The sequence below is a fragment of the Furipterus horrens genome, unplaced genomic scaffold (assembly GCF_987537825.1).
Source record: "Furipterus horrens unplaced genomic scaffold, mFurHor1.1.pri manual_scaffold_17, whole genome shotgun sequence".
In the NCBI taxonomy this organism is placed as follows: Eukaryota; Metazoa; Chordata; class Mammalia; order Chiroptera; family Furipteridae; genus Furipterus; species Furipterus horrens.
In genome coordinates, this window is record NW_028327187.1 from 52,184,729 (window position 1) to 52,205,891 (window position 21,163).

General features: G+C 39.0%; 1 protein-coding gene and 1 pseudogene across 1 annotated transcript in view; both read left to right on the forward strand.

The window, feature by feature from the left end:
* The window catches only part of COL4A6 (collagen type IV alpha 6 chain), a 349,822-nt gene that overhangs the window by 99,106 nt on the left and 229,553 nt on the right, over positions 1–21,163 (forward strand).
* LOC149990997 (microtubule-associated protein RP/EB family member 1 pseudogene) lies at positions 11,916–12,897 on the forward strand (annotated as a pseudogene).

The window sequence follows — 21,163 nt, forward strand, 5'->3', positions numbered from 1 at the left end:
CATGCACTTTGATTTTCTGGAACTTCTGGTTGTTTCTAGTTTTGAGGTAGTTGTATTCCTTCTTACTTGAGGAGGGAGATGCAGCATGTCTGTCTACACCTCCATCTTGGCCAGAAGTCCGGTTTACCAATATTTTGTTGAGGATTTTAACATCTATATTCATCAGCGATATTGGCCTATAGTTTTCTCACTTTTTTGTGTCTTGACCTGGTTTTGGAATTAGGGTAATGCTGGCTTCATATAAAAAATTTGGGAGTCTTCCCTCTTCCTTGATTTTTTTGGAATAGCTGAGGAAGATAGGAGTTAGTTCTTTCCTAAATGTTTTATAAAATTCACCTGTGAAACCATCCGGTTTAGGGCTTTTGTGTGCCGGGAGATTTTTTATTACTGCTTCAATTTCACTAGTTGTTCTTGGTCTGTTCAGGCTTTCTGCTTCTTCTTGATTCAGTTTTGGAAGATTATATGTTTCCAGAAATTTGTCCATTTCCTCTAGGTTGTAAAATTTCTTGCCATACAGTTGTTCGTAATAATTTCTTACAATCCTTTGTATTTCTGTGGAATCGGTTCTGATTTCTCCTCTTTCGTTTCTGATTTTATTTATTTGGGTCCTCTCTCCTTTTTTCTTGATGAGCCTGGTTAAAGGATTGTAAATTTTGTTTATCTTTTCAAAGAACCAGCTCCTACTTTCGTTGATGTTTTGAATTGTTTGTTTAGTCTCCACGTCATTTAATTCTGTTCTGATCTTGATGATTTCCTTCCTTCTACTCACTCTGGACTTTGTTTGTTGTTGTTCCTCTAGTTCTTGTAGCTGTAGGGTTAAATTTTTTGTTAGAGATTCTTCTATCTTTTTTAGGTAGGCTTGTATTGCTATGAACTTTCCTCTCAGGACTGCTTTCGCTGTATCCCATAGGTTTTAGGTTGTTGTGTGTTCATTATCATTAGTTTCCAGAAACTTTTTGATTTATTCCTTGATGTCATTGTTAAACCATTCATTATTTAATAGCATGGTATTCATTCTTCCTGAGTTTGAATGTTTTTGAGTTTTTTCCTTGAGGTTGATTTCCAATTTTAAGCCATTGTGATCTGAGAAGATGCTTGATATAATTTCAATTTTCTTGAATTTGTTGAGGCTTGTTTTGTGTTCTACTATGTAGTGTATCTTTGAAAATGTACCATGTGCACTTGAAAAGAATATATATTCTGCTTCTTTGGGGTAAAGAGTTATATATATCTCAACTAATCCATTTGATCTAGAGTGTTGTTCAATGCCTCAATATCTTTGGTGTTTCTTTGCTTCAAAGATCTGTCCATTGTTGACAATGACATGAGTGTGTTGCTGTGTATATCCTTCCTGAAGTCTCTCAAAAATTTTCTTACATATCTGGGTGCTCCTAAGTTGGATGCATATATGTTTACAAGGTTTATATCTTCTTGATGGATTTTTCCCTTAAGTATTATGAAATGTCCTTCTTTGTCTCTTTTTATGGCCTTTGCTGTGCAATCTGTTTTCCCTATGTATTGCCACCCCAGCTTTTTTTCATGTCCATTTGCTTGAAATACTTTTTTCCATCCCTTCACTTTCAGTCTGTGTAGATCTTTTGTCCTAAGGTGGGTCTCTTGTAGACAGCATATATGTGGGTCATTCTTTCTAATCCATTCAGCCACCCTATGTCTTTTGGTTGGAACATTTAATCCATTTACCTTTAAGGTTATTACTGATAGGCACTTATTCATTGTCATTTTCCCCCTTTGTACTTGTGTTCTTCTCTGTCTCTCTCTGTTTCTTCATCTTCTTAAAGCAGACCCTTTAGCATCTCTTGCAATGCTGGTTTGGTGGAGAAGTATTCTTTTAGCTTTTTTCTTGTCTGGGAAACTCCTTATTTCACCTTCCATTTTGAATGAGAGCCTTGTCGGGTAGAGTATTCATGGTTGTAGGCCTTTGTTTTTCATTGCTTGTAATATTTTTTGCCATTCTCTTCTGGCTTGTAGTGTTTGTGCTGAGAAATCTGATGATAGCCTTATTGGAGCTCCCTTGTATGTTATTAGTTGTTTCTTTCTTGCTGCTTTTAGGATTCTCTCTTTGTCTTTGAATGTTGTCATTTTAATTATGATGTGTCTTGAAGTGGGCCTGTTGGGGTTCATCTTCACTGGGACCCTTTGTGCTTCCTGAACTTGCACAACTATTTTTCTCATGAAGTTGGGAAAATTTTCTGTCACTATTTCTCCTATCAGTTTTCCTATTCTTTGTTCTGCTGATCCCTCTTTAATTCCAATGATTCTGATATTGTTTTTCCTTATGCTATTTTGTAATTCTCTTATTTATTCTTCATACTTTTTCAGTCTTTATTTACTTTGCTGTATTGTCTGGGAATTTTTCTGTACATTATCTTCTAACTCACTAATCCAATCCTCTGCTTCGTTTAGTCTGCTTTTGACTGATTCTACTGTGTTTTTCAGTTCAGAGATTGAATTCTCCTTTTCTTCCTGGTTCTTGTTAATAGTTTCTAGGTATTTTTTTATGCTGGTGTAGTTCTCTGCAAGTTCCCTGTAATTTTCTTGGAGCTGTTGGTAACTTTCTTGGAGGTTGTCATAGTTGCTTTTAAGGTTGTCGAGTATATTGAGCTTCTTCACCACCATTGTTTTGAATTCCGTGTCTGACATTTGGGCTATGTCTATTCCATCTACCTCTCTTTCTGGGGATTCCTCTTTTCTTTTCATTGAGAGGTTATTTCTGCATCTTACCATGTTGGATTCTTCTTGTTTGTTTTTATTATTTGGGTTTGTCTGCTTCGACTTCCCACCTTTGTGTATGAGATTCTTCATAGGAGATCTGGGGGTTTCAATGGTGCAGTCTCTTTGATCTCCTGAGATTGATGTTCTTGGGTTACCCTTTATGTCATTTGTTTATGCTATCTGGTTATATTTCAGATGCTCTTTTGTAGGATCTTCCTTCTGGCTAGTTGATTCAGAGTCACTGTCCACTTTGTCTTGAGTTCTTTTGTGGAGATGCTGTTAAAAACATAAACACATGGCCCAGACAGGAGACCCACACCCTCTAAAATATCCCCCACCCTCTATTCCGCTATCGTCAGCCAACGAGCCAGTATTAATATAAATGTAGCGAGATTAGAGCTTTTATATTATAGGAAGAATAGATAAGAGTTGCTTTTAGGGAGGAGAAATATGATTTTCGAGAGAAGGGATGATAGATTAATAATAGTTGAGACTATGCAAGACAGTAGGTAATATTTACATTGTATGTTAATAAAAATAGAAGAAAAAGAGGGAAGAATGCAGAATATAGTAAGAAAGTGGGCTTGTATAGTATTGGATTTATATAGTAGTTATATTCTATTTATTTAGAGTGAAAGGGAGGCTAAACTAGACACACAAACAAATATACAACAATTAAAGAGAAAGGATGAGAGGGAGAGATTTAAGAAACAGATTAGAGATACAGTTTTTTTCCCCCCTTTAAGGAAGAAAAAAAGAAAAAGAAAAAAGGAATGTTTTTAGTCAGTTAAGCTTTTGTGTGTCAGCTTCTTTTTCTGCATCCATGACTGATCTAATGAAGTGGGTCAGAGGTTCCTGTTTCTTGCAGCAGCGGTGTGCACCCACGGTGGCCGGCACTACACGTTCTTTTGGTGCCTGTTGGAGCTAGTTGAGGAGCCTTTGTGCACGCACCCCTGAGCGCACAAGGCAGCCCGCGAGCTTGCCTCAGGCCTGCCGAGCCACATTCCAGGAGTTGGTCTCTCACCTCTCAGGGTGGGGCCCCAGACACTAGGGCACAGTGCAAGTGAGAGATTGGTGCCTATTGAAGCCAGCTGAGGTGCTTTTGTGCTCGCGTGCCCGTGTGCGTGCAAAGCGGCCTGAGAGCTATCCTCAGTCATGCTGAGCCATACCCCGGGAGTTGGTCTCTGGCCTCTTAGGGCAGAGTCCCAGACACTTGTGCACAGTGGAAGTGAGCGTCTGTGAGTTGCTGCCCCTAGCTGTTGCTGTGCCACAACCACCCTCCATTCCAGCATCTGCCTGGTTGGGAACAAGCAGAGCCTGAGTAAGTGGTCTGTGCTCCGGCCTCGCGCCCACTGGAGCTGGCCAGGGGTGTCTGCTCATGGTCTTTTGCATGTCCAGAGGGCCCTCCCTGCGCCCGTTGTGGTACTGATCTTATGTCTTTTGGGGAGTGTCTGAGGGGCACCTGGACTCGTGGTCCCGTGCACCTGGACCAGTGAATGAGGGCACTTCCCGATGCGCACCCTAGGGACCCAAGGGGAGGGTTGGGGAGTGGATGAGTTCGCCTTTGCGCCTGCACTCCTCAAGAATGTCCTACCACCCCCAAACTTTCCACCCCTCTCCGCAGTCCACAAGAGAAAAATATAAAGGAAAATTACGTTCTCACTTTCACAGCAGACGTTGTCTCCTCTCCTTAGCACCAATGCCACCTGGTCGAATCCTGTCTCTGCCAGCGGGCAGAGATCCGTTCTCCTCCTGACTCCTCTCTGGGGAAGCCTATGATCGCTGAAAAGCCTTTGTGTACTTCCAGCCGCAGCTCGGGCAGCCACCCCAGTCAGGAATCTTGTCTTGTCCCTTTTTCCTGTGCTATCCTCACTAAACAGGTTGTTTTCAGATGGTTTTTCTCTATTCCAGCAGTTCCAAGGCTCGACTCCTGCCTGTGTCCAGCTGCTCACTGAGATGTTCTATCTGCAATTAGTCCAAACTAAAAGGCTGAAAGCACAGCCTCCCCTCACTCCTCCGCCATCTTCCTTCTCATATCTCGTGGTTTTAATTTGCATCTCTCTGATGAATAGTGATGCTAGCATTTTTTCATATGTCTATGCACCATTTGTATGTCTTTAGATAAGTGTCTATTCAGGTCCTCTGCCCATTTTTTAATTGGATTCTTTGTCTTTCTGCTGCTGAGTCATAGGTTTCTAAATAAATATTTTAGAGATTAAACCCTTGTTCAATGTATCATTGGTAAATATGTTCTCCTGTACTGTGGGTTCCCTTTTTACCCTGTTGATGGTTTTTTTAGCTGTGCAGGAGATTTTTAATTCATTGTAGTCCCATTTGTTAATTTTCTCCTGCTTCCAGTGTCTTAGGAAATATATTGGCAAAAATATTTCTACATGAGATATCTGTAATTTTCCTGCCTATGTTCTCCTCTGAGGTTTTTATGGTATTGTGATTTATATTTGTCTTTTATCCATTTTGACCTTATTCTAGAGCATGGTGTATATTGGTAGTCTAGTTTATTTTCTTTATTTTTCTTTTTCTTTTTGCAAGTATTAGTCCAATGCCCCCAACACCATCTACTGAAGAGGCTATTTTTACTCCATTATATGCTGCTGCCCTCTTTGTCGAATATTAATTGATCATAGAGAAAAGGGTTTATTTCTGAGCTCTCTATTCTGTTCCATTGATCTATGTGTCTCTGTTCTTATCCCAGGACCAGACTGTTCTGATTACAGTGGACTTATAGTGCTTCCAACTTTGTCTTTCTCAAGATTGCTGAGGCTATTTATAGTCTTTTTTAGTTCCATATATATTTTCAGAATATTTGTTCTAGATTTGTGAAATATGTCATTGGTACTTTAATAGGAATTGCATTGAATCTATTGATTGCTTTGGGTAGAATGGACATTTTGATTATGTTAATTTTTTCAATCTATGAATACGGTATATTCTTCCATTTATTTGTGTCTTCTTTAATTTCTTTCTTCAATGTTCTGTAGTTTTCTTAGTATAATTCTTTTACATCCTTGCTTAATGTATCTTTATTTATCTTTTTGCTATAGTAAATGAGATTTTTTTTCTAGTTCTGTTCTGATATTTCATTGTTGGTGTACAAAAATGCCTTTGATTTCTGAATATTGACTTTGTATCCCACTATTTTACTAAATTCACTTATTAGATCCAGTCATTTTTTGGTGGAGTCTATAGGGTTTTCTATGTACACTAACAGGTCATCTGTAAACAATGATAGTTTTGCTTCCTCCTTTCCAATTTCTATGTCTTTTATTTCTTTTTCTTGTCTGGTTCACTGTGGCTAGGACTTCCAAAACTGTGTTGAATAGAAGTGGTGGAAGTGGACAACCTTGTATTGTGCCTGATCTTAGAGGGAAAGCTTTTACTTTTTGCCCATTGACTATGACATTGGCTGTAGGTTTTTATATATGGCCTTTATTATGTTGAGGTATGCTCCCTGTACTCCCACTTTGCTGAAGGTTTTAATCAAAAATGGGTCTGTACTTTTTCACATGCTGTTTCTGCATCTATTGATATGATCATGTGATTTTTGTCTTTCATTTTGTTTATGTGATGTATTATGTTTATTGATTTGCAAATCTTGTACCATCCTTGCATTCCTGGGATGAATCCCATTTGATCATGGTGTATGATCTTTTTAATGTATTGCTGGATCCAGTTTGCCAATATTTTGTTGAGGATTTTAGCATCTAAGTTCGTCAGTGATATTGGCCTGTAGTTTTCTTTCTTTGTTGTGTCTTGAGATGGTTTTGGAATTAAGATAATACTGGCTTCATAGAAAGAGTTTGGGGTTTTTCCCTCTTCTTGGGATTTTTCCCTCTTCTTGGAATTTTTAGAATAGTTTGAGGAGGATAGGAGTTAGTTCTTCCCTAAATGTTCGGTAAAATTCACCTGTGAAGACGTCCAATCTAGGCCTTTTGTGTGCCAGGAGTCTTTTTATTACTGCATGAATTTCACTAGCTGTTATCAGACTATTCGGGCTTTCTGCTTCTTCTTGATTCAGGGTTTGAATATTATATGTTTCTAGAAATGTGTTTATTTTGCCCAGGTTTTCATATTTATTGGCATATTGCTGTTCATAGTAATTTTTTACAATTCTTTGTATTTCTGTAGTATCAGTTGTAATTTCTCCCTTCCTTCCTAATTTTGTCTATTTGAGTCCTCTTTTTTTCTTGATGAGCCTGGTTAAAGGATTGTTGATTTTGTTTATCTTTTCAAAGAACCAGCTCGTGGATTTATTAATCCTTTGAATTATTGTTTAGTCTCTTTGTCATTAATTGTGCTCTGATCTTGTTTCCTTACTACTTGTATTCTCTCTGGGTTTTGTTTGTTGTTGTTTCTCTAGTTCTTGTAGATGTAGGGCTAGGCTGTTTATTTGAAAATTTTTCTATCTTTTTTAGTAGGACTTATTGCTATGAACTTCCCTCTCAGGACTGCCTTCCCTGTGTCCCATAGGTTTGGGGCTGTTGTATATTCATTTCCATTTGTTTTCAGAAACTTTTGGATTTTTTCCTTGATCTCATTGTTAATTCATTCATTGTTTACTATCATGTTATTCATTCTCCATGAATTTGAATGTTTTTGAGTTTTCCCCTTGATGTTGGTTTCTAGTTTCAAGCCATAATGATCTGAGAAAATGCTTGATATGATTTCAGTTTTTTTGCATTTGTTGAGTCTTGTTTTGTGTCATACCGTAGGGTCTATTTTTGAGAACATTCCTTCTGCATTTGAAAAGAATGTTTATTTTGCTTCTTTGGGGTGAAAGTTTTTGTATATAACAATTAAGTCCATTTGATCTAGAGTAGTCATTCAGTGTCATGACATCCATCCATCCATCTTGATTCTTTGTTTGGTAGATCTGTCCATTGTTGACAATGGGGTGTTAAAGTCCCCTAATATGAGTGTGCTGCTGTATATATATTTATGAAAGTCCTCCAAGATATTCCCTAAATATTTGGGTACTCCTATGTTGGGTACATATATGTTTACAATGGTTATATTTTCTTGATAGACTCTTCCCTTACGTATCATGCAGTGTCCTTTTCTGTCTCTTTCTATGGCCTTTTTTTTTTTAAGTCTATTTTTTCCTGATATAAGTATTATTACCCCAGCTTTTTTTATGTCAATTTGTTTGGAGTATTTTTTTCCATCCCTTCACTTTCAGTCTGTGTATATCTTTTGTTTTGAGGTGGGTCTCTTGTAGAAAGTATATATGTGAGTCATGTTTTCTTATCAATTCAGCTACCCTATGTCTTTTGATTGGAGCATTTAGTCCATTTACATTTAAGGTTATTATTGATAGGTATTTATTGAGTGCCATTTTCCCCTTTGTACCTCTATCCCCCCAAACTTTTTCTTCATCTTCCTAAAGAAGTCCCTTTAGCATCTCCTGCAATGCTGGTTTGATGAGGTATTATTTCAGCCATTTTTGTCTGGGAAACTTATTATTTCACCTTCCATTTTGAATGAGAGCCTAGCTTGGTAGGATAGTCTTGGTTGTAGGCCTTTGCTTTTCATTGCTTGAAATATTTTTTGCCATTCCTTCTGGCTTATAATGTTTCTGTTGAGAAGTCATCTGATAGCCTTATCAGAGCTCTCTTGCATGTTACTAGCTGTTTTTCTCTTGCTGCCTTTAGGATTCTCTTTGTCTTTGAATGTTGCCATTTTAATTATGATGTGTCTTGGAGTGGACCTTTTCTGGTTCATCTTCATTGGGGCCCTCAGTGCTTTCTGGACTTGTGAGACTTTCTCTCTCATTATAATCAGGACGTTTTCTGTCATTACTTTTTCAAACAGGTTTTCTATTCCTTCCTCCTCTTCTTCTTTTTCTGGTATCCCTATGATATGGATATTATTATGTTTCATATTGTCTTGAAGCTTTCTTAAGCCCTCTTCATTCTTTTTCAGTTGTTTTTTCTTTATTTTGTTGCACTCTCTGGGAATTTTTTTCTACATTGTCCTCCAGCTCGCTGATCCAATTCTCTGCTTCATCTAGCCTTCTTTTGATTCCTTCTAATGTGTTCTTCAGGTCAGAAACTGTATTCTTCATTTCCTCCTGGATCTTATTGATAGTTTCTATGTCTTTTTTAATACTGGCATAGTTCTCAGTGAGTTCCTTGTAGCTTCCCTGGAGTTCTTTGTAGTTCTCACTGAGCTTGTTTAGATTCCTCATAACCATTATTTTGAACTCAAGGTCCGACAGTTTGCTTGTTTCAATTTCATTTAGATACATTTCTGGGGATTCCTCCTTTCCTTTAGAGTGGTGGTTGTTTCTTTGTCATTGCATTTTAGGTGACTCTTCTTGTTTGTTTCTGCATATTAGATTGGTCTTCTTTGCTTCCTTGCCTTCATGGTGTGACCTTTTTTTAGGAGTCCTGTGAGGCTCAGCAGTGCAGTCTTTTTTAGTTCTAGAGCTTGATGTTCTTGGGCTTCCCTTTATGCTGTTTATGTGGGCTTTCTGGTTGTAATTGGTTTCTGGTTGTTGTTGGATCATTCGTTGGTGGGTTTTTCCACTATATATATAAAGAAGAAAAATAACAATCATAAAATTATATATATATACAGTTAATAGGGACCTAATTGGAGAAAAAGACCAACAACAACACTCTCAACAACAAATGGGCTAAGATTTATATATATATGGTTTGGTGATAAAAGGGTGGAGGATAGAGGGAGAAGGAATACTTAAAATAAGAAATGAAAACCAGGCTAAGCCAGGGAAAAACACATTTAAATTGAAATATAGAGAGGGCAAGAGTAAGGCAAGATATAGTAGGAGAGTAGAATGATAAAATTTGAGATTTGAAATACAAAAATAATGGCTGTCTAGATATGAGCTTGAAGAAATGTATCAACAATCACATTATCCACATCTCCTGAGGAAAGATTAATAGAGGTGGAGGGAGAATAAGGGTATTTTAAGAATTGGAAAAAGAACATGAGATGGCTAATGACAATCACCAATGGTTCTTAGAGGCTGGGGGGAGGAGAAATAATAAAATACGGAATGGAAACAAGTCATAGCTAGAGAGAAAATAGAATCTGAATCCAAGATAAGAAGAAAGAAGAAGGTAAAATGGAGTAAGAGAAGGGAACAGCAATATATGAGGTTTGACATAAACTGCAATATAAAAGCTGGTGACATATTAAGCCTAAACTTGAAGGCAATATATGAATGTTAAGAAGCTATGCAAGGGAAAAGTTTGGACTTTGTTGTGCCTGTCTTTATTTTCTCTCCTATGCTGGGTTTAGTAGATCAGGGCCCGAGGAACTGTGTAGATCCTGGTGTCTGGTGAAGGGTCTTTCCAGAGATTTTTCTTTCCCCTGTGGAAATGTTCCCAGCAGGATACTTCTGAGCCTGGGATCCCACAGGTGGAGGGTGGGCTCACTTGTCTGTGCTGAGATCTATCTGGATGCTTCAGAACCCCTGCCTCCCAGTCTTGAGGCTGCTGCTCTCTTGCTGGCAGCTCTGCCAAACTCTCCACTGTGAAGCCCTCCTTTCTGAGCCACACTAGGCTGGGTCTCTCCCACTGGTCCTGTGATGCACTCTAGCCTTCTGAGTGTTTGTTTAGCAGAGCCGCTGTGCCCATGTGCTGGAGTGCAAGCTCAGGATCCCTGCAAAGTCTTCGGTCTTGCCTCAGCTCTCCTTCCAAGAGTCTCTGTGTGACCCCCGCACTGCAGCACCAGTCTCTGGGGGACCCATTCTCCATGTATTCCCCTTCCCCCCAAAAAACATAGTCTCTCATGGTCAGGACTGGCCTCCACCTTCCTGAGCCTCGAAGAGTTTCATACAAAGTTTCTCAATGGATCCTTCCCAGATAGCACTGCCAGGAAGGGTCCTGTGGTGATACAGTAATGGTGGTGAATTGCTGACTGCTCCCTCCAGAGATCTTCAGCCTATGGGAGGCCTGCTCCCATTGAGCATTTTCTAGGGGCCACACCTTCTAGGCCTTCTCTTTCCACCTGGTAGCTTGCAGCTGCTGAACCAATCCACAGCTGCCCCTACATGGTGCAGCCAGAAGCGCTGGGCTAGGTAGCCTTTTTAGAAAGCATGAGCCCTAGTTTTTGCAAAAAACTGTCACACAATCCCTGAACTCTCATCTGTGTTTGTGTTCACTCACAGCCGCTCTCATTCACTCTCTGCTCTGTGTTTTTACTCCAAGTCTGGTCCATCATGGGAGCAAGTATACAGAGCTGCTAACTACTCTGACACCATTTTCCGAGTTCCAGATTGTCCAATTTCATGTCATATACTTTTTCATAGTATTTTCTTACAATCCTTTGTATTTCTGTGGTATCAGTTGGTATTTCCCTGCTTTCATTTCTGATTTTATTAATGTGGGTCCTCTCTTTTTTTCTCTTGATGAGTCTGCTTAAATGTTTGTCAATTCTATATATTTTTTCAAAGAACCAGCTCCTCTATGCATTGATCATTTGGATTGTTTTTTTTAGTCTCTATGTCATTTATTTCCACTGTGATCATGACTACTTCCTTCTTTATACTTCCTTTGGACTTTAAAAAAAATGTCCTTTAAGTGCATGGTTAGGTTGTTTGAGATTTTTCTCTTCTTCAGGTACCTATGCTATGAATGTCCCTCTCAAGACTGCTTTCACTGTGTCTCATAGGTTTTGGTTGTTTTGTGTTCATTTTCATTTGTTTCAGGGTACTTTTTGATTTCTTCCTTGATCTCATTGATGACCCATTCATTATTTAATAGCATGCTATTCAGCTTCCATTTATGTGAATGATTTTGAGTTTTTTTTAACTGAGGTTGATTTCTAGTATCATGTCATTGTGATCTGAGGACATGCTTGATATAATTTCATTCTTGAATTTTTTAAGACTTATTTTGTGTCCTAACATGTGGTCTGTCTTTGAGAATGATCATGTGCACTTGAGAATAATGTGTATTCTGAGGTTTTGGGATGAAATGTTCTGTAAATATCAATTAAATCAATTTGATCTCATGTGTCATTTAAATTAGCGGTTTCCTTGTTGATTTTCATCTGGAGCATCTATCCAATGGATGACAGTATGGTCTTAATATACTCTACAATGACTTTTTTGCTGTTGATTTCTTCCTTAAAGTCCACCAAGATTTTTACGTCATCGAGTAACGGGGAGGTGCGTATGAGGTCATTGAGCGGGCGGGCGGGGTCGGACGGTTTGAACGAGACGAAGATGGAACCGGAGCCGGGCACGGGCAGTGGACGGGATTCCGCCGAGAGCCGAAGATGGCAGTGAATGTGTACTCAACGTCAGTCACCAGTGATAACCTAAGTCAACATGACATGCTGGCCTGGATCAATGAGTCACTGCAGTTGAATCTAACAAAGATTGAACAGTTGTGCTCAGGGGCTGCCTCTTGTCAGTTTATGGACATGCTGTTCCCTGGCTCCATTGCCTTGAAGAAAGTGAAATTCCAAGCTAAGCTAGAACATGAATACATCCAGAACTTCAAAATACTACAAGCAGGTTTTAAGAGAATGGGTGTTGACAAAATAATTCCCGTGGACAAATTAGTAAAAGGAAAGTTTCAGGGCAATTTTGAATTCGTTCAGTGGTTCGAGAAGTTTTTTGATGCAAACTATGATGGAAAAGACTATGACCCTGTCGCTGCCAGACAAGGTCAAGAAACTACAGTGGCCCCCTCCCTTGTTGCTCCAGCTCTGAACAAACCGAAGAAACCTCTCAGCTCTAGCAGTGCAGCTCCACAGAGACCCATTGCGACACACAAAACTACTGCAACCCCTAAGGCTGGCCCAGGTGTGGTGCGGAAGAATCCTAGTGTGGGCAATGGGGATGATGAAGCAGCTGAACTGATGCAGCAGGTCAACGTATTGAAACTTACCATCAAAGACTTGGAGAAAGAACGAGATTTCTACTTTGGAAAGCTAAGGAACATTGAATTGATTTTCCAGGAGAATGAGGGGGAAAACAACCCTGTATTGCAGAGGATTGTGGACATTCTTTATGCCACAGATGAAGGCTTTGTGATACCTGATGAAGGGGGCCCGCAGGAGGAACAAGAAGAGTATTAATTAACATCCTGGCAGCAGAGCAACATCTGAATTCTTCACTCCAAATCATGTGCTTACCTGTAAAATACTCCCTTTTATTATTCTTAGAGGACTCACCTCACTGGTTTCTTTTCATAAGCAAAAAGTACCTCTTCTTAAAGTGCACTTTGCAGAAGTTTCACTCCTTTTCCAATAAGTTTGAGTTAGGAACTTTTATCTTGTAGCAGAGCAGTATTAACATCTAGTGGGTTCATCTAGGAAACAAAGAGGCTAACTATGGGCTCACCATACGGACGCCAGTACCACTGATTGCTGGAGAAGGTGTTTTTATGTGATACGCTGAGGTAAAGACTGATTTGAATTTTAAGCTAATCTGAAATTTTGGCAAAGAACATTTTAATAAATAAATGCCTTAAGAGTATTTAAAATATGCTTCCATATTTCAAAATATGAAATGTAACCTGAGAGGAGAGTTTGTGTATTGCCCTTGCGTCTGGGAAGGAAGGACCAGACCTTGGAACTTTGGAGCCTGCTGTTCGCAGGCCTCACAGGGCTGCCTGAATCTTCACAGGCCTAACCTTGGCCCAGAAGGAGACTTTAAAAAACTGCTCTGTAAAGCCATTTGGTTCCTTGACCAATTGCATCTCTGCTAAGAAGCAAGAGGCACTGTTGGTTGAATGAATACAGGGTGTGTTTCAACCCTGAGATGTTTGAGTTGAATAGCTTGATTTTCATTGAGCATTTCTCTGATGATTTTTCCAATTACCCCTGAGATTCCTATGTACTGTGGGTTTTTTTGGGAAATGAGGTGTGTTCAGTTTTTAAATCTAACAACTACTTTTGGGGACTTGCCCACATCTCTGGGATGTGAGCGGGGGTTGTGTCCCATTTTACTGTCTTTTAAGTTTATATTTAACATATTTCTCTGCTTCCCTTGCCCACTGGGGACTCCTTTATGGCTCCTTAAAGTCTGCTGCTTAGAGTGGAAGTTCAGCTGGCATGTGATCATGCTGCAAGTTCTATTTGGACCCCTGACAAAGGGGGTGATCAGTGAAGGCCATCGCTGCCTTGGGATCTGCAAGGCTGCGTGTTTCTGGTACCTGCTGTCCACAGCCCTCCGCTGTTACAGAGTACTTTGCCAGTGCACTAATCTCTTCAGAGATAAAATTCGTTAGCGTGTTATTAAATGTAAATTTTCTTTTTCAGAAAATACAGTACCATGTCTGAATTAATTATTAATATTTAAAATATTTCATTCCTTAGCACTCGCTCATTTGCTTTGCCCGCAGCCTATTCATTTCCTTTGTTCAGCAGAATTCTGCAAATTCTGAGTCACCCACTACTGAGATTGCTCAGCCCCTGATGTATTTGTATTGATTTGTTTCTGGTGGTAGTTTGTCCTAAAATGTGTGTAGAAAGCAGGTATTTTATGATAAACTGTTGTGTAGTGCATGCTGTGGAATTCAGAGGAAAACCCAGATCCAGTTCCGTGATTATCAATGCCAAAAATGCAAGTAACTAGCCATTGTTCAAATAACAGTGGTGCTATTTCTCTTTTGTGGCCTTTTAGACTTTTGTTGCCCTAAAATTCCATTTTATTGGGAATCCGTTTTCCACCTGGTCTTTCTTGACAGGGTTTTTTTCTACTTTAAACAGTTTCTAAATAAAATTCTGTACTTCAAGTGTGTCATGTCTTTTGAAATTTGTCTTGCCCTGGGTATGTTCTTTTAAGTTCGAACGATAAGGTACCGGTGCTTCTTTCTTAAATTAAAAAAAAAAAAAAGATTTTCTTTATATATTTAGGTGTTTTTATGTTGGGTGGACATATATTTACAAGGATTATATTCTGTTGTTGGATTGATCCCTTTAGTATTATGTAGTGACCTTCATTCTCTTTTTTCTGGCCTTTGTTTTGAAGTCTATTGTCTGATATAAGTATTGTAACTCAAGCTTTTATTTCCTCTGGTACCTTTGAATGGAATATATTTTTTTCCATCCCTTCCATCCCTTCACCTTCAACGTGTGTAAATCTTTTGTTCTTGTAGACAGAATATATATGGGTCTTATTTCCTTATCCATTCAGTTACCCTATGCCTTTTGATTAGAGCGTTTAATTCATTTACATTTAAAATTATTGATAGGATGACAAGAAACTCAAAACTATCCATAACTGAATCTAAAAATAAAAACAAAATCCAACTAAGCAAACCAGAATAGGAACAGAATCATAGATGTGGGGATCATCTGGAGGGGTATTAGCTGGCAGAGGGAAGGGAGAGAAATGGGGAAATGATGCAGGGATTAAGAAGCATAATCGGTTGGTACAAAATAGACAGGGGGGGAGTTAAGAATAATATAGGAAAGGGTAACAGCAAAGAACTTATATGCATGACCCATGAACATGAACTAAGGGGGATGGGATTGCTGGAGGGAAGTGGTGTACTGGGCAGAGGGGAGCAAAGGGGAAAAAACTGGAACTACTGTAACAACATAATCAATAAAATATACTTTAAAAAAGATTATTGATAGGTACCTGTTCATTGCCATTTTGTTCCTTTATACCTGTTTTCCTCTCTCTCTCTCTCTCTCTCTCTCTCTCTCTCTCTCTCTCTCTCTCTCTTTATTACTTCTTTTTAAAGCAGTCTCTAACATTTTTTGCAGTGATGGTTTGGTGTTAATAAAGTCCTTTAGCTTTTTTCTCTGGGAGGCTCCTTATTTCACCTTCAATTTTAAATGATAGTTTTGTGGATGGAGTATAGATCCTTGCTTTTCATTACTCTGAATACTTCATACCAATATCTACTGGCTTGAAGAGTTTCTGTTGAGAAATCAACTGACAGTCTTATTGAAGCTCCCTTCTAGGTAACTGACTTTCTCTCTTGCTGCTTTTAAAATTCTCTCTGTTTTTACACATTGTCATTTTAATTATGACATGTCTTGGTGTGGTCTCTTTGGGTTCATCTTTATTGGGTCTCTCTATGCTTCCTGAACTTGTGTGACTTTTTCCTTTACCAGGTTAGGGAAGTTCACTGTCACTTTTTCTTCTTACAGGTTTTCTCTTCCTTGTTCCCTTTCTTCTCTTTCTGGTATCCCTATGATGCAAATGTTGTTACATTTAATGTTCCAATGTTCCTTTTAAACCATCCTTGTTATTTTTAAGTCTTTTTTATTTTATTACTCTGACTGTTTTCTTTTTTTAATATATATACCTTATCTTTTAAATCATTGATTCAATCCTCTGCTTCATCTAGCCTGCTTTTAGTTCCTTCAATTGTAGTCTTAGTTTTGATATTGCATTTTTTATTTCCAGCTGGTTCTTAGTCAAGCTTCCTGTGTCTTTTTTTCATGCTGATGTAGTTCCCTATAGTTCTCACTAAGTTTTTTTTTTAGCATTCTTATAACCATTACTTTGAACTCTATACCTGATAAGTTGTTTGCCTCAATTTCATTTAGCTCTTTTTCTGGAGATCCTTCCTTTTCTTTAGTTTAGGAGTTCTTTGTGTCTCCATTTTAGCTGACACTTTTTGTTTGTTTCTATATATTAGATAGATCTGCTTTGACATCCTGTCTTCTTGTGGTGGTCTGTGATAGGAGTCCTATAAGACTCTGTGGTCCAGTCTCATTGATATCCTGAGCTGGATGCTCTAGGAATGCCCCTTGTGTGGTTTATGTGAGGTCTCTTGTTATACTTGGGGCTTGATTATTATTGACTTATTCATTGGTGGGTTCTCCCCCTGGCTGGCTGACTGAGAGTCCCAATTCCCACCATATCTTGTATGCTGTTGTACAGGTGCTGACAGGGAATCCCACATAAGAACAAATAAGGGCAAAAAAATAAAATTTTAAAAATAAGAAAATGAATGAAGATGGCAAAATGGAGTAAGAAAAAAAAAAGAGTAAAATATGAGTTTTGAAAGAAAATATAGAGAAAAGTAACAAAAATTATGGGAAAGAAAAAATGATTAAAAGCTATGTGAAAGAAAAAACAAAAAATAATAAAAAAGAATGAAGTGGAATTCATTTCAGCAGAGTTTAGTGCTTTCATGCTGGGTTCTCCCTCTAGATATGACTCTGATGTTGTCTGAAGCTGGTTTAAGCCAATGTCAGATGCTGTCCATGTTTAGCTCTAGGCAGCTTATTCAAAGCTACAAGCGATCCATAGTTTGTGGCTGTCTCCTTCAGGCTTGGCTGCACCTGAGATAGGCCCCACTTCTCTGTAAAGCTGACTTTTTATCAGCACGGGGCCCAGGGTTGGGTCAGCTAATGACTGAAGGCACCTCTGGATCTGTTTTCACTTGCCTTTGCCTGTGGTCCTACCTTTAGTCTTAGTCTAGCCACTGACCCATCTGTTACTGTTGGAATTGGGATGATGGTACTCCTGGATCTCCCATGGGAGTTTCCATTTATACTTCAGGGAAGATGGTATTTTCCACCTTCCCTGTGCCACACATCTGAGTCTGTCCTGGATTATTTTCCTGAGCTCATCAGGGTGAAGGTCCTAGTAGGAAAGTAGGTTGTGCCTCCCGAACCCAGAGTTTGGGTCTGTTGGAAACTGGGAGGGTGTTCCTAAGCTCTCCTGTAAGGGGGAAGCACCAGCCTGGTTCCCAGGAAAGTGTTTGAAATGGCTGTGCCCTAAAGCCAATGTCTAACACCCCTGAATCTGCCTATGTTGCTGTCTCTTCAGTAGGGGATAAGATGAAGGTTAAAGGAAAGTAAGAAAGATAAAAATAAAATAATTTTTAAAAAGAAATCAGTGTTGGGGTGGGGAGGATTACAGAGTGTAGGATGAGCAGCATTCCAGAGGCTGTGGTAAGCAGTTTCCCACAGGGTGGGGTAATTGTTTTTCCCCTGAGAAGGGCTTGCTCTTCTCAAGAAAAATATCTGCTGTGGTATGGAGGTATATCCTAGCACCAGGAAGCCAGAAGCCATTCCCCCATACCTCTCCCCCAAGCCTCCCTCTCTAGACTCTCCTCACACAACTCCAGACCACATTGCCCTCCCTTCACTAGAACCCAAGGTGAGTAGATGCATACATTAATCCTGTGTGTTGTCCCCTTAGAAAAAAAAAAAAAAAAAGAAAGTGGCTTTTTTCTCCGGTGGGCTCTGTTTGTCTCCAGCAGGCAAAAACCCCACTGCCTTTCATCACTGGATGTTATGTGGTCAGCTTCTCCTGGCACTGATGCTCTGTGCTTGGGATTCTGGTCTGAGGTCCAGGTTTCACTTCTCTCTGAGGAAGTTCCAATAGCCATGCCACAACCTCAGCCTACTTCACACGAAAGCAGTGCTGGCCTTTTTCATGTCCCTGCCCTTCTTACTGCTCTTGAGGTGGTTTCTGCCTGTCTTTAGTTAAATGTCTCCTCTTCAGGTAATCCTCGGTTTATTTCAGGAGTATGTTCCCCTCTTTATTTTTTAAAAAATATTTTAAGTATTATTTTATTTACTTATTTTTAGAGAGGGGAAGGTATGGAGAGGGAAAGGGAGAGAAACATTAATGTGTGGTTGTCTCTCATGCACCCCAAACTGGGGACCTGGTCCACAATCCAGGCATGTGCCCTGACTGGGAATTGAACCAGTGACCCTTTGGTTTGCAGGCTGATGCCATACCAGCCAGGGCTCCATTCTTTATTTTTATTTTCAGTTTGGTTTTTGGAAGCAGTGTGAGGCAAATCCTCCTACTTTGCCACTATCTTGCCCCCCTCCCAGGTTACGCTTCTAGGTCATTACCAGAGAAAGAGAGTTATGTAACTACCATGTCTTAGAGGATAAGAAAGCAAAGAAACTTGCTTAGGGGCATTGTCACAGATGTCTTGCTTCCTGTTTTTTAATGATCCACCACTGGACTATAAAGAAGAAACAAAGAGGTAACTGAAAGTTGAATACCACATGCTACAATTCCTAACTTGCTCATTTGATGTTGGCAACATAGTATAACAGTAATAAATATGGGTTCTATTTAGAGCTGAACTTCTTGGGCTTCAACGTTTTTTGATGTGTGACATTTGGCAAGATTTTTTAGATCCAAGTTTTAGTTATCTTCTCTACAAAACGGTCATAATCTTAGCTCATGTGGTTGTTGTAAGGGTTAAATAAATGTTGAATGAAGTGCTTGACACAATGCTGGGCACATAATAAGCACTAAATAAATATTAACTATTGCTACTATTAGCTGATGCACATTTCAGGAGGAGGATGCTTTCAGGAATTAATTGAATATTTCAGTAATTGAGACTACTAGTACCTATTAATAGTCCTTTCCTAGTAAACTTTTAAATATAGTAAAAGCTCCCTTTACCAATCTCCGCTTAACTGACCTGGTAGATTTAGTTGATGCTTTTCCTTCCCACTGAAATATATACTGACAATGCTGAGAACATAAGGAAAACTCATATGCAATAAGTTATCCTCTGGTTGACCTTTATACTTCTCCTCCCATGTGTTAAGTTGGCACTTAGCAAGAATTAGTTGTTTTGTTGCCAAAACCATTTATGCCAGTTGTACTTGCTAATATAATTAAATAACTTAATGTAAATTTATTAAATATGAGTATTAAATGGAAGCTACTGTTCCCATGGAAACTAAGTTCAATGCTTTTGGAAAGAACTTGATAAAAAAACACATTGTTTTTAAAAACTGCCCTATAGCAGACACAAAGAGAGAAAACCTGAAGCTAGAAGTCTAATAGGATACATTAGGAATGTAACCTATGGAAGAAAGAGACTGAAATTCCAGTCAGAGGATCCATACTTAAAAACAAAACAAAACAAAACAAAAAAAACAACCTTAGCCCTTGCTGGTGTGGCTCGGTGGATTGAGCACCAGCCTATGAACCAAAGGGGTGCTGGTTCAATTCCAAGTCAGGGCACATGCCTAGGTTGCAGATCAAGTCCCTGGTTGGAGACACATGAGAGGCAACCATCCATTGATGTTTCTATCTTCCTCTTTCTCCCTCCCTTCCCTTTTCTCTAAAATAAGTAAATAAAATCTTTTTTAAAAAAGTCCTTGGCCTGATATCACATCACCAGATTGGTGAATGAATGTACATTTATATATTTTAGGTTGAAATAAAATGCTTATGGATGATATATTTTATTTTATATGATTCTTCACTTTAACCAATCTATTACTTGTTTGACAGTGTTATACAACTGTTTTTACTGTGTGGTCAATGTACTACATTAAGTACTTTATATGCTGTGGGCTTGCAAGAATGGAATACTGTCAAGTGGAGCATATTTACCAGTTTTATGGATAAAAGCTTATAACAGGCTGAATAATGCCTTCCCCATCACAATAGTATCTACATCCCTATCCCTGGAACATGTTAACATGCAATGGAAGAGGGAAGCTGAAGAAAAAGTGCCAGAATGAACTGAGGAGACAAAGAATTATCCAATGTTGCTGGCTTTGAAGACTGGGGAAGGGGTCATGAACCAAGGAATGGGGACAACCTCTAGAAGCCAGTAAGGCAAAGGAATGAATTATCCCCTAGAGCCTCCAAAAAGGAATGCTGTTCTGCCTACATTTTGATTTTAACCCAGGGAGACTCATTTCAGACTTGTGACCTACAGAGGAGTAAGATAATAAATTTGTGTTGTTAAGCTACTAAGAGTGTGGCAATTTGTTACAGTAGTAATAATAAACTAATACAGGCATTGAGCCAAACTGACGACAAACAACAAATCCTGCCCCCCAACCATTATTCCCTTATAACTGTGCTCATAGTAAATCTAGGTCCTTTATACTCTCAGGTACCCTAGACACAAGATTTACACTTAACATTTAGGACTAATCTTAGAAGCACCATATTTACTAAATTTCTACTATTTGAAATGCAGTATACTAAATGCTAAGGCCATAGATATAGGGTCTGTCTTCACAGAACTTTCTGGATATTTTCATTATCACTTCCCATTCCAAAACCTGTACTTTGTGGGAAGGGTATTCTCAACATTTTCTTGTTTCTGGTCTGAGGAACACCTAGCTCTTTGCTTATTTGGAAAAGCAAATACTTAAGCCATTACTGATTTCATTCTTCCTCTAATCCTTTTCCTCAGATTGCCCTTGACTTGTGACTCATATCTCCTCTTTCAGCCATTAACCCATCTCACAAAGTGATTTTTAAGAGTTCTATTTTTGTTTTTCAACATCAAAATATCAGGAATAGGCCCTGGCTGGTGTAGCTCAGTAGATTGAATGCTGGCCTGAGAACCAAAGGGCTGCCAGTTTGGTTTCCAGTTGGGGCACATGCCTGGGTTGTGGACCGGGTCCCTGGTTGGGGGCATGCAAGAGGGAAACACACATTGATGATTCTCTCCCTCTCTTCCTCCATCCCTTGCCCTCTCTCTAAAAATAAATAAAGGAAATCTTTTTTTTTAAA